Genomic DNA, 11,204 nt, shown 5'->3' with positions numbered 1-11,204 from the left:
CAGGTTGCTGAAGATGAAGAGAGAACCGTGCAGCTGACGCGAATTAGCGTTTTCTGTATTCTCTGCCTTTAGACCCTCACCTCTGTCTCTGCGTCCCTGCTCTCCATCTCGTGGCCCCACTGGTTCCATCACTGCTAGGGGTGCCAACACCAGGTTGGACAATTCCTGGAGCTCTGGGGATGGAACTTGAAGAGGGCATGGTTTGGGGAGGGGAGGGAAGTCAATGCTCCCTGTAAGCTGTGGAGTCTTGTGAGCAAAAATTCTACTTTGTGAGCTGATGGCATTAAAGTTGTGAGCAAGCGACTTGGCTACGGAATAAATTAGTTTGCTCTGGAGCCATCCTTCCTGAGCAAAGACAGAAACGTGTGAGCCGGAGGCTAAAAAACTGTGAGCTAGCTCACTCTAATTCAGCTTAGAGGGAACACTGGATGTGATGCCCTCAAGTATACCTTTGAACATAGCCAGGTTCCCCAGGGGAACTGATCTCTATACAGTCTGAAGATCCGTTATAATTTTTGGAAATCTCCACGCTCTACCTGCAGGCTGGCAATCTATTGCTAGGTCCCAGCGCCATGCAGTGCCAGCCACTGACAGCTCCACTCACCATTCTGCAGATTTTCAGAGGAACAGAAAGACGATGAGAAACAACTGCATTTGTCTCTATCCACAGCAAAGAGACCACTTATCATTTTCTTCGGCTGCAGCCACCTTTGCCTGGCTAGGCAAGATCAGTTGCTGCTGGAGCAAATTGACCAAGGGATTCCTTTAAAAAGACCGCTGCAGCTGCTGAATAGGCTGAGATGATATTGGGGCAGGAGTGTTATGATGCATCCCTAATAGGCCAGAAGAATCTTCTGGGGAAGACTGGTACGCCAGGGGTCATTTTGTAGAAAAAGAGGTGCAGGAGCTCATTAGCATAACTCATCAGCATAACTTATTTCCATACGCCACACCCCCTGACATCACCGGACGTAGGTCAGAAGGCAACACCCACCGCTCAGGCTCCACTGGACTGTTTTGGATTGCTAGCTATTGGGGGGGGGACGTGCAGATCTGTCCTCGCAGAGGAGGGAGAGCTTGTACCTGAATAAAACTTGGTCTTAAAGGTGCCACTGGACTGTTTTGGATCAGGGGGCCAGGGGGGAGCTCTGCATCTTACCTGGCTGCTTCTTGCTCTGACTGAGGGCTGCTGGGAGCAGGGGGTGGGGCTTATTGCATGTGCCCACCCCCTGGGCTCTTTACTGCCGGAGCTCCACTCCTGTGCGCTCCTGCAGGAAATTACCCCTGCTGGTACCAGGTATGGCTAGGATCCTCTCCTGCCTTTTCAGAATGCTGGCAGGTGATACTCTCCTTTCCCTTTTAGAATTCCAGACAAGCAGAAGAAGCCTCTCTGCAGTGGAGACAAGGTTGGAACTGATCCTAAAAGTACTTAGATTGTTAGATCAAACAGTAAAGCATTGCCAAAAGTAGGATCAAGTTAACTGGCTATTGAACTATGATCTTAAAGTGATAGAAAAGGGTGCAGATTGAGGTACAGTTGACAGTTCAGTTTTGGATCCTAACAGGGCTATTTTGGGGCAGGAACGCACAGGAACGGAGTTCCGGCTGGCTCCTGAGTTGGCCACACCCAGGAGGAACTCATTAGCATAATAGGCCACACCCAACAGCAGAAACTCATTAGGATTGGCTACATTAGGGGGTGTGTGGCCTAACATGTAAAGGAGTTCCTGCTCCCCCCCCCAAAAAAAGCCCTGGGTTTTGACAACAAACAAGGTCAACAGAATAAGAAGCAAAAGGTGGGTGTGGCTGGATGACCACACTTCTGGTAGCATGGGGGTGCGACCTAATGTGCTAATGAGCTGTGCTGTCAGGGTTGTGGTCTAATATGCTAATGAGTTTGTGCTGTTGGGGGTGGCCTATTATGCTAATGAGTTCCTGCTGGGCTTTTTCTACAAAAAGAGCCCTGGATCCTAACCACTGCCATCCTGAAAATGAGATGACTTAAGGTTTCTGGCTCATAGATGAGATTAATGTCATGCATCTTGGTCAGTCCCTCAGTGCAGTTTGCAGCCTCATTTGGCCTTGGGGCTGTGCAGAGAAGGGGAAAGGGATTTAACCCTTCACCTCCATTGCCATTCAACACTGGACCCCTCACTCTGCTATTAGCACTTTTAAGGGGATTCTCTTTTAAGATACGCTTGATTCAAGTGCAGTAGCACCTTACAGATGAACAAGAGTATCTGATGAAGGGAACTTTGACTTTTGAAAGCTTCTACCCCAACAATCTTGTTGGTCTCAAAGATGATACTGGAGTCATATCCAGCTGTTCTACAGCAAACCAATATGGCTACCCTCTGAAATGACCTTTAAGTTGCGTGACCATCTCACCTGTTTGAGCCCACAGCTGTGGCACATTTATGGCAGATTAAATCCAAAATACACGGTGGAGAGGCTAATTAACTAGCTTTTTAGTGTTAGAAGTAGTGACAGTGGTGGTGGGATGAGCAGGCTGAAATCTCCAAGTTGTGGATGCCTAGAATGGTGGTTTCGGGGTGGCATCACCTTGGAAATGTCCCCCCCCCCATCTCGGTGCCCTGAGTGTTTAAGAGTAACAGTCAGGCTATTTTTGGGCCGGAATGCAAAGGAACGGAGTTCCGGCTGGCTCCCAAGTTGGCCACGCCCAGCAGGAACTCATTAGCATAATAGGCCACACCCAACAGCAGAAACCCATTTGGACTGGCTACATTAGGGGTGTGTGGCCTAACATGCAAAGGAGTCCCTGCTCCAAAAAAAGGCCCTGGGTTTTGACAACAAACAAGGTAAACAGAATAAGAATCAAAAGGTGGGTGTGGCTGGATAACCACAGTTCTGGTAACATGGGGGTGCGGCTTAATGCGCTAATGAGCTGTGCTGTCAGGAGTGTGGCCTAATATGCTAATGAGTTCCTGCTGTTGGGTGTGGCCTATTGTGCTAATGAGTTCCTGCTGGGCTTTTTCTACAAAAAGAGCCCTGGTAACAGTGGTTTGTTTTTCCTCTCCAGGGTAAGTGGAGCATGACTTTGTTATTCAGGAAGGCCCTCTAACACTGAAGACTTTGAATTATAGCCTCTTAAATTTAAACAAGTCCAGCATGTCTGAAGGCTCCTTTTTTTAAATTAACAGAAGTCAAAATATGTCTCTCTGTTCAGCTTTCTCCTCTGGTCTCCTGGAGAGAGATGGTGAATTCAGCGCAACCTATCGTTGCCTGCTCAATATTTTGACTTCCTGCCAAATGTTGTGGAAGGACCAGAAAAGAAGACACATGAATACCTGAAGCTGCCTTGTCCTGAATCAGACCATTGGTCCATTGAGGTCAGTAGTGTCTGCTCAAACTGGCAGTGGTTCTCCAGGGTCTTAGGCTGAGGTCTTTCACCTCACCTACTACCTGATCCTTTTAACCGGAGAAGCTGGGGATTGAACTTGGGACCTTCTGCGTGCCAAGCAGAGGCTCTACCAGTGAGCCATAGCCCCTCCCAGCCAGTCATGAATCCTTGCGGAATGATTTTGCAGAGTTTTGCAGAAGGGGGTCTCGTTTGTTTAGAGCTGAAATTATAGTGGAGAGCCATTCGAAAATCACTCTGTTTCAAATAACAGGTATTGCAGTATGTTATTTCCACTTGTGGGATTGGAGTGCTGCACAAATCACATGTAAACCATCGACATGCTTCTAGTATCAGGCTGAGCAGCGCAGAATCTTACACTTCCTTCATACTTTGTGGTTCACTGGTGTAAATGACTGAATCCCTGAAGGGGTGCTTGCTAAAACTGTAAGGCTGGCAGCATGCAGATGTAATTTTCTTTCGTGCAAGCAAAGGGTGCAGCAGATGAAAGGGGAACTGGGCATGAATCCTTGGAGGGTGATTTTGCAGAGTGTGGAATGTACTAAGTTTGAAGCAAATACTGAAATTAAAGACCACTTCGTACAATCCTACCTGATCATAGGCAACTGGAGAGGGACTGTGGCACAGTGGTAAAACATGTCAGAATAGGCGACTGATGTTGTAAACAGATCCTTCATAATTGTGGAATGCTAAGATCAATGAACTGAGACCCTGTTGTTACGCTGCATTTGTCTCCTCTCAAGCATGGAGGTAACTAAGAGGAGGCAGGGTGAATGGTTCCCCAGATCAGACAACAACATTCCAATTTTCATTGTATTACACTACAATCATTATTTCAATATACTATTCTAAATAAGAAATATACTAAAGTAAAGAGGATGTGTAGCTCTTCTTGGTGAGAATACATATGTAAGGACTGAATGAGTTTAGCATATGTAGTGAGATAAGAAGCCAATATCCTTGTTAAGTCCTGGGTGTTTTTTTTGTTCCGAGTGTTGTCATAACAAGTTATACGTTGTAATAACAATTCAGTAGTTTCCCTTCCCATTCTGTTCCTGAAGTTTCTTTGTAACAAAACAGCTACTTTGAGGTCACCAACTGAATGTCCTAGAAGGTTGAAGTGTTCTCCTAACCCAGGCCCATAGCCAGGATTTTTTAGTTTGTGGGGCCTTTTAAAAAGTCAGGGGGAACTGAAATGCTTCTCCCCCAAAGCATTTAAAGGGTTCCCGCATGGCTTGGAGTGCAGGTGCATGCTGGGCCTCCCCCCTCTTCTCCCTCAAAGCATTTTATTATTTATTTATTAATTAATTATTTGCATTGTTAAATGCTTTGGGGGAGAAGCAGGGGCTGCGCACCTGCACTCCAAACTGTGAGTTCGCGGCTTGAAGTGAAGGTACACATGGCTTCCTCTGGCTTCTCCCCAAAAGTCATGGGGCTTTGGGAAGAAGTCGGGGGGGGGGAGCCCCTGGAGGCCCCACTGTAGCTTCAGGCCTGTCCTCGCCACTAATGTTCTGCACATTCCTGCAAGGCCACTAGAGGGCAGTGGTGGTGGAGGAAAGGGCCATCAAGTTGTAACTGATTTATGGTGACCCTGTGGAGTTTCCAAGGCAAGAGATGGACAGCGTTGGCTTGCCACTGCTTGCCTTCCTTGGTTAGGCCGATTCCCAGGCATAGCACACTTGGACAGAGTTTGTGAAGGTGGATCTGGTCACCTTGAATCCTTAGAACATATTTTATTGGAGTGTGAAATCTGGTCTGAGAAAAGTATCTGTCCTCGCTCTTAATAGGTTATGTGAATGTATCCTCTCAAAAAATTGGTCAGTTTTTCCCTTGTAGCGGAGGATCGGAAAGCTCCCTTAAGCAGTCGCTAAATATTTAGCTGCGGTGGTCGCCTAAAAGAGGGCTGGATCTCGCTCTGTTCAAGACCTTTGAGTTGAAAGAACAGCAAGATGAGAAGAAGGATTCCCTTGGGGGGGGGGTCTCCCTTCCAAGTACTAACCAAGGATGACCCTGCTTAGTTTCTGAGATCTAATGAGATCAGGCGAGCCAGGGCCATCCAGGTCAGAGTATCAGAGGGCAGACATTAAGTTAACAGGAGATGCTAGAAGCAGGTTTGCTTCTGATGCAATCTGTGCTCTCTTTCTAACGTGCTCATTTAGTGGTTTAGCAGGATTCCTAAACCAGCCTCATCAAGCATGTTGCATCACACTGTGGCCAATAGTTGTAGAGCTTAGTAAGACAGCAGATGTTTGTTAGAGAGACCGGGACAATACCTATTGTGTCATAAGAGACCCCTCCCGTGCATACCTCAAGGCCGTGCAGTTACCATGCCTGCCCTCCTGTAATGCATCCAGCCCCCCCCCTGAATTAGCAGCTACACAAATGAAGGCCCCGATAAGGCAAACCCACAATGTCAACAGGCCATCAAATGTTGCAGTAAGAACAGCCCATTGGCCGTGGCTGTGAGGGTGGCTCACCAATCATGATTTCGTTTGCAGGCAACGAACCCACCAATCAGCAAGCAGGACTGACCTCACTTACCCCCACAAAATGGCCAAGGGCATAACAGCATCCCTCCTTTGCCGTCACTTTTAGCTGTTTTTGTGCTCTGACGCAAGCCCAGGAGGCTGCCTGTGGATCTGTGCATCGTGCTGAACCAATGCCACCCGACAGGATCTTAGCTGACTTAGCTGTTCTTCCCTTCCTTTCCATCCACACTTCCTTGGCACCTGTCATTGAGATGTATGTATTTATTGAAACCATTTACATCAAAGGTTGCCAGGTCCTTACTGTATTCCAGCGGGTGGGGGTCCAGTCTTCTTCCTGGCGTCTTCTGGCACGCATGCCACGATGACATTACCTGGAAGTTATGTCATTGCACAGGGCATGTCGCACAGGGGATGCTCTAGCATTTGGGGAAAACTCTATGGTTACCATAGAGGTTCCCCCCCAAATGCTAGAGCATTCCCTGCACTACATACCCTGCGCGATGACGTCATTGAGGGACCATGAGTTCTTGTATTGTGAGTTCTTGTACCGTGATCCTATCCTGTCCCTTTGACAAAACTGCAGGAGGGGAATCATACTGTAAGCCACCCAGTAATTAACAGTGCAAATATAAGCAGAGTTACTCCACCGGAAGCCGTAGATATCAATGGCTTTATACTGGCGCCACTGGCTTTTTACTTTGCCACGATGCCTTCCTCTACACTAAGCAGGCTTTCTCCAACATCAGTGGTTCTTCTGTCTTTTCCTGGCACTGGCAGTGTTACCAAAGTTGGACGAAACCTTCAGATTTTGCAGGGTAGAATGGTGGAATACAGGTATTGAATTGGACTGGTAATAATTTTGGAAGTATCTATATATCTAATAGCCAAGAGGCCCCCTCTGTGTGGATATCTAAATCCGCACATCGGGGGCACTTGGGAGGCAAAAAGATTTTCCTGCACACTTGGGGTAGTCCCCAGGTGTGCAAAAAAATCTGAAAAGTTAAAAAAAACTATATGGGGGGATGCTTAAATCCCCCCAAAAGTAAAAAAGCGTTCCCTGTGCATGCACAGAGAATGCCCTGGGGACTGGCTCGCTGCCACCACCAGTGTTGGGGGGGGAGGGAGAAGGCTTGGTGGGCCAGTGGCTGTGAGCTGCTCAGGCCCCGCTGCCGGTGCCATGGGAGGGAGAAGGCTTGGCGGCTCAGGCCTCACTGTCACTGCAAGGAGACAGGGAGGAGATGGTTTGGTGGGCCTGGCAGCTGAGAGCCGTGCAGGCCTCGCTGTCAGGGCCAGGCAGGGGTGGGGGAGAACGGGAGCGGGCTCACCTGTGGTGGCTTCCTCCTCCACGTGGAGCTCCCCCCCACAAGTACCGCGGGTCCCCGCTTCTTGTACAATCTAATGGGCATTGTTACAATCAGTTAATGACACAGAGCCCAAATAGGCAATGAAGGCGTCTTAGGATCACCCTTTCCCCTATTGAATATGACCCCCCCTTGCAGTGAATGTATCAGCAATTCTACACAAGCACCTGTTTAATAAATTATTACTATTTAAAGACTCATCCTCCAGCAGTGTCAAGGGCTGCAGGATTGGGGCCACTGCTGGCTAAGGTACAAGTAGCTTGCCTACAAAAATATTATTAGGCTCTGTTACTGAACGTCTATAAATAATTCCCCACTCTGGCCTTTCAAGGCCACTGGTTAATCAGGTTCAAGCTAATCTCTATTTTCTGCCTGTCTTGGTACGGGATCGGATGTGGCTCATCACATTCTACACACACGACATCTGGCGAAACCTGCAACACCGGCTATGGACACTAGATGTCATCGAGGGAACGGTCTGATTATTTTTTGGTGCTCTTCCCCGTCACTGGAAAGTGATATGAAAACAGCTAGACTGTGACTTTCAGTTCAGTGCCAGCTATTGATTTGTTCAGATGAAGGTTAGTATCTAACATCTCTGGCACTTGTGGCATTCCTATGGAGCATGGTGCCTATGCACAGAGGCAGCATCCACGGGTATGCTCCCTCCCCATGATTGGGGATGCTGCTTATTGAACATTGCCAATCACAGGGTGAAGCATTTGCGTGGACGCTGCCTCCATGCATGTGTGTGCTCACGGGTTGGAGATCACATGGAGCCACGGGGAGGGGCCCTCATGCTCGTGCCTCCTTTCCCTTTCCACATGTTCAGTCCATGCGCAAAGGGCTCCTGCACAGAGGGCTACCGTTGCAGGCGGCTCTAATATTAGCCACTCCACTTGGTGTTTCTAGACTGAGAAGGACTAGCCTACAGTTAATTGTTAAGGCGATATCAGTTTGTAGCAGCCGTACTGGGACCACCGTCAGCTATGATATAATTCCAGGCGGTGGAATGGCTAAGTGCTGGGAAGGGCTCATGTCTCTTCTCAGCTGTGAACCCACTAAGGCGAAGTCAGTGCTAGCTCAGCCTCCCACCTACAGTGTGGAGAAAATTTATTTTATTTATTAGTTGAATGTATAACCTGCCAGGGGTCATTTCCTGCAGGAGCGCACAGGAGCAGAGCTCCGGCAGTAAAGAGCCCAGGGGGCAGGCACATGCAACAAGCCCCACCCCCTGCTCCCAGCAGCCCTCAGTCAGAGCAAGAAGCAGCCAGGTAAGTTGCAGAGCCCCCCCCCAGTCCAAAGCAGTCCAGTGGCACCTTTAAGAGAAAGTTTTATTCAGGTACAAGCTCTCCCTCCTTCTGACACACTTCCGGTGTTGTCAGGGGGAGTGGCATATGCAAATGAGTTATGCATTCTACGAAATGACCCCTGTACCCCGCCCTCCCCGCCGAGGCAGGCTCAGGTTGGCCTACAAAAGATAAAATACAAATAAGCAATTGTAAACATAAACAACACACCATCAGAGGGGCTTTGTTCAAAGTTTGGGAGGAGATAAAAGTGCACTATGTAAAAGTACCTAGATGGATATCACCCATAGAGGCCTTTGTACAACCTGCACTATATACTAAATACTCTAAATGGAGATATGAAGATTTATTAGATAATAAGGGTGAACTCTATTCGGATGAATTGTTGAAAGAGCAAGGTACAAATTTAACTTGGTGGGAAAAGGCTCAATTAAGGTCAAGATGGCTAAAAGATAAACAAATGGGTATATACAAGAGTCAAACAGAGTTAGACAAGATCTGGCTCGGCACAAAAGAAAAATTTATTAAAAAAGCATATAATTTTTTGTTAGATTGGAAAATGATAGATGAACAGGTGAAACCGTCAATGCTTGCGTGGATAAGAGACATAGGATATAATATTAGTTTTGAGCAGTGGGATAAAGTCTGGATGAGAAATATAAAGTTCATGAGATCAAGTGCATTAAAGGAAAATGTGGTAAAGATGTTCTATAGATGGCATATTTCACCAGCCAGATTAAACAAATTTAATGAGAAATTAGGAAAATATTGTTGGAAATGTAAATATTGTATTGGTACATTCTTCCACTTATGGTGGACATGCGGTGACACTAAAAGATATTGGTTAGTAGTGAAAGAAATGGTGGATGAAATTCTAGTTAAAAATGTTCCTTTGACTCCAGAATGTTTTTTGCTAAATGTGATACCTGATACATTTTCAAATAATGAAATTTATTTTACTGGACCCAACCCATTAACGAATTCTGCAAACTAAATCCAGACAAGAATGACATTAAGAACATGAACAAAAGATTATCAGTAAAATGTTTGATATAGCAGAAATGGAGAGATTAACCTATATTATTGAAGAAAAGAGTATGGAGAAATTTGATAAGTACTGGTCGAGGTTTTATAATTGGTTGAAAACATCGAATTATGGGGTATGTGAATAGAACAGGCATATACGACGGAGCGATAGGGGTTTATTTAAATTGGTGTGAAGATATCTGCTAAAGGAAATAATGTCAAACTGATTTTTGTTTTGTTCTGTTTTTGTTTTGTCTTGTTTTTTATGTGTGAACATATTGTTAAGCTTGTGTTTTTTTCTTCTGTAAAATTGGGAAAATCAATAAATATAATTTTAAAAAAAGCAATTGTAAACATACACAAAGCCAGTTTAAAACAACCCACAGCCATAAAGTGCTAGCTAAATATATATAAGTACTTAAAGATGGGGGCACAATCATATTAATCTGTTCTACAATCTGCTGTGCTTCTCAGCTCCTTGATCGTTATCACATATATATGCAGCAGGCGCTGGCACTAGCTGATGTTAGTGATGGCGTACTTGTTGGTGGCGGCGGCTCCTTAACCAATTTGACCAAATCATCCAAAGGCAGTTCAGCTACACGTGATACAAAAGGAAATCGTGAGATGATGGCATAATCCATACACCAAACAGAGTGAGAGGAAACAAGAACGTGACCTTTTGATGGTTATCGAGGATGGTTTGATGATCAAATTCCAACATCATAAAAAATCTCAAATGAAATGAGGCTTTCGAAAGTTTACCATAGAGCAGGACATGACATTACAAGGCCATTGTGGTGACATGGTTAGATCGTTGGACTAAGATAAGGAAGACCCAAGTTCAAATCCGTATGGAGCCGCCACCGAGAAGGCCCTGGCCCTGGTTGTGGCCAGTCTAACTTCTTTCTGGCCTGGGGAGGGTCAGTCGGTTTTGAGACCCTGAATGCAGTGCTCGCTTGGGTACATATGGGGAAAGCACATTATAGTATATATTGTTAATATGTATACGTGAAGCTGCCTTATACTGAATCAGACCTTTGGTCCGTTAAGGACAGTACTGTCCACTCAGACTGGTAGTGGCTCTCCAGGGTCTCGGGCAGAGGTCTTCCACATCACCTACTAACTGATCCTTTAAACTGGAGATTGTCGGTCTTTAAACTGGAGATTGTCGCAAATCCGGAGGCTGCAACTGGTGCAGAATGTGGCAGCCCGGCTGTTAATGGGTCTCTCTAGACGAGACCACATTCAGCCTGTGCTGAAAGCGCTGCACTTGTTGCCAATAGCGTACCAGATTCGCTTCAAAGTGCTGGTTCTTACCTATAAAGCCCTATACGGCCAGGGTCCAACCTACCTGAGGGACCGCCTTTCCCCATATGTTCCCCCAAGAGCACTACGGTCAGGGGCCCAAAACTTGTTAGCCATCCCGGGCCCCAAGGACATCAAGCTAGCCGCTACTAGGACCAGGGCTTTCTCGGTGGTGGCTCCTACCTGGTGGAACAAACTCCCAGGGGAGATCTGGGCCCTGCGGGATCTTGTGCAGTTCCGCAGGGCCTGCAAGATGGAGCTCTTCTGCCAGGCTTTTGAGTAGGAGCCGCCGCCCCTACTATACCACCACCGCCATGAGCCGTTTGAGGCC

The sequence above is a fragment of the Gekko japonicus genome, unplaced genomic scaffold (assembly GCF_001447785.1).
Source record: "Gekko japonicus isolate JY-2015 unplaced genomic scaffold, Gekko_japonicus_V1.1 scaffold2881, whole genome shotgun sequence".
Classification (NCBI taxonomy): Eukaryota; Metazoa; Chordata; class Lepidosauria; order Squamata; family Gekkonidae; genus Gekko; species Gekko japonicus.
This window is presented reverse-complemented; position numbering follows the sequence as displayed.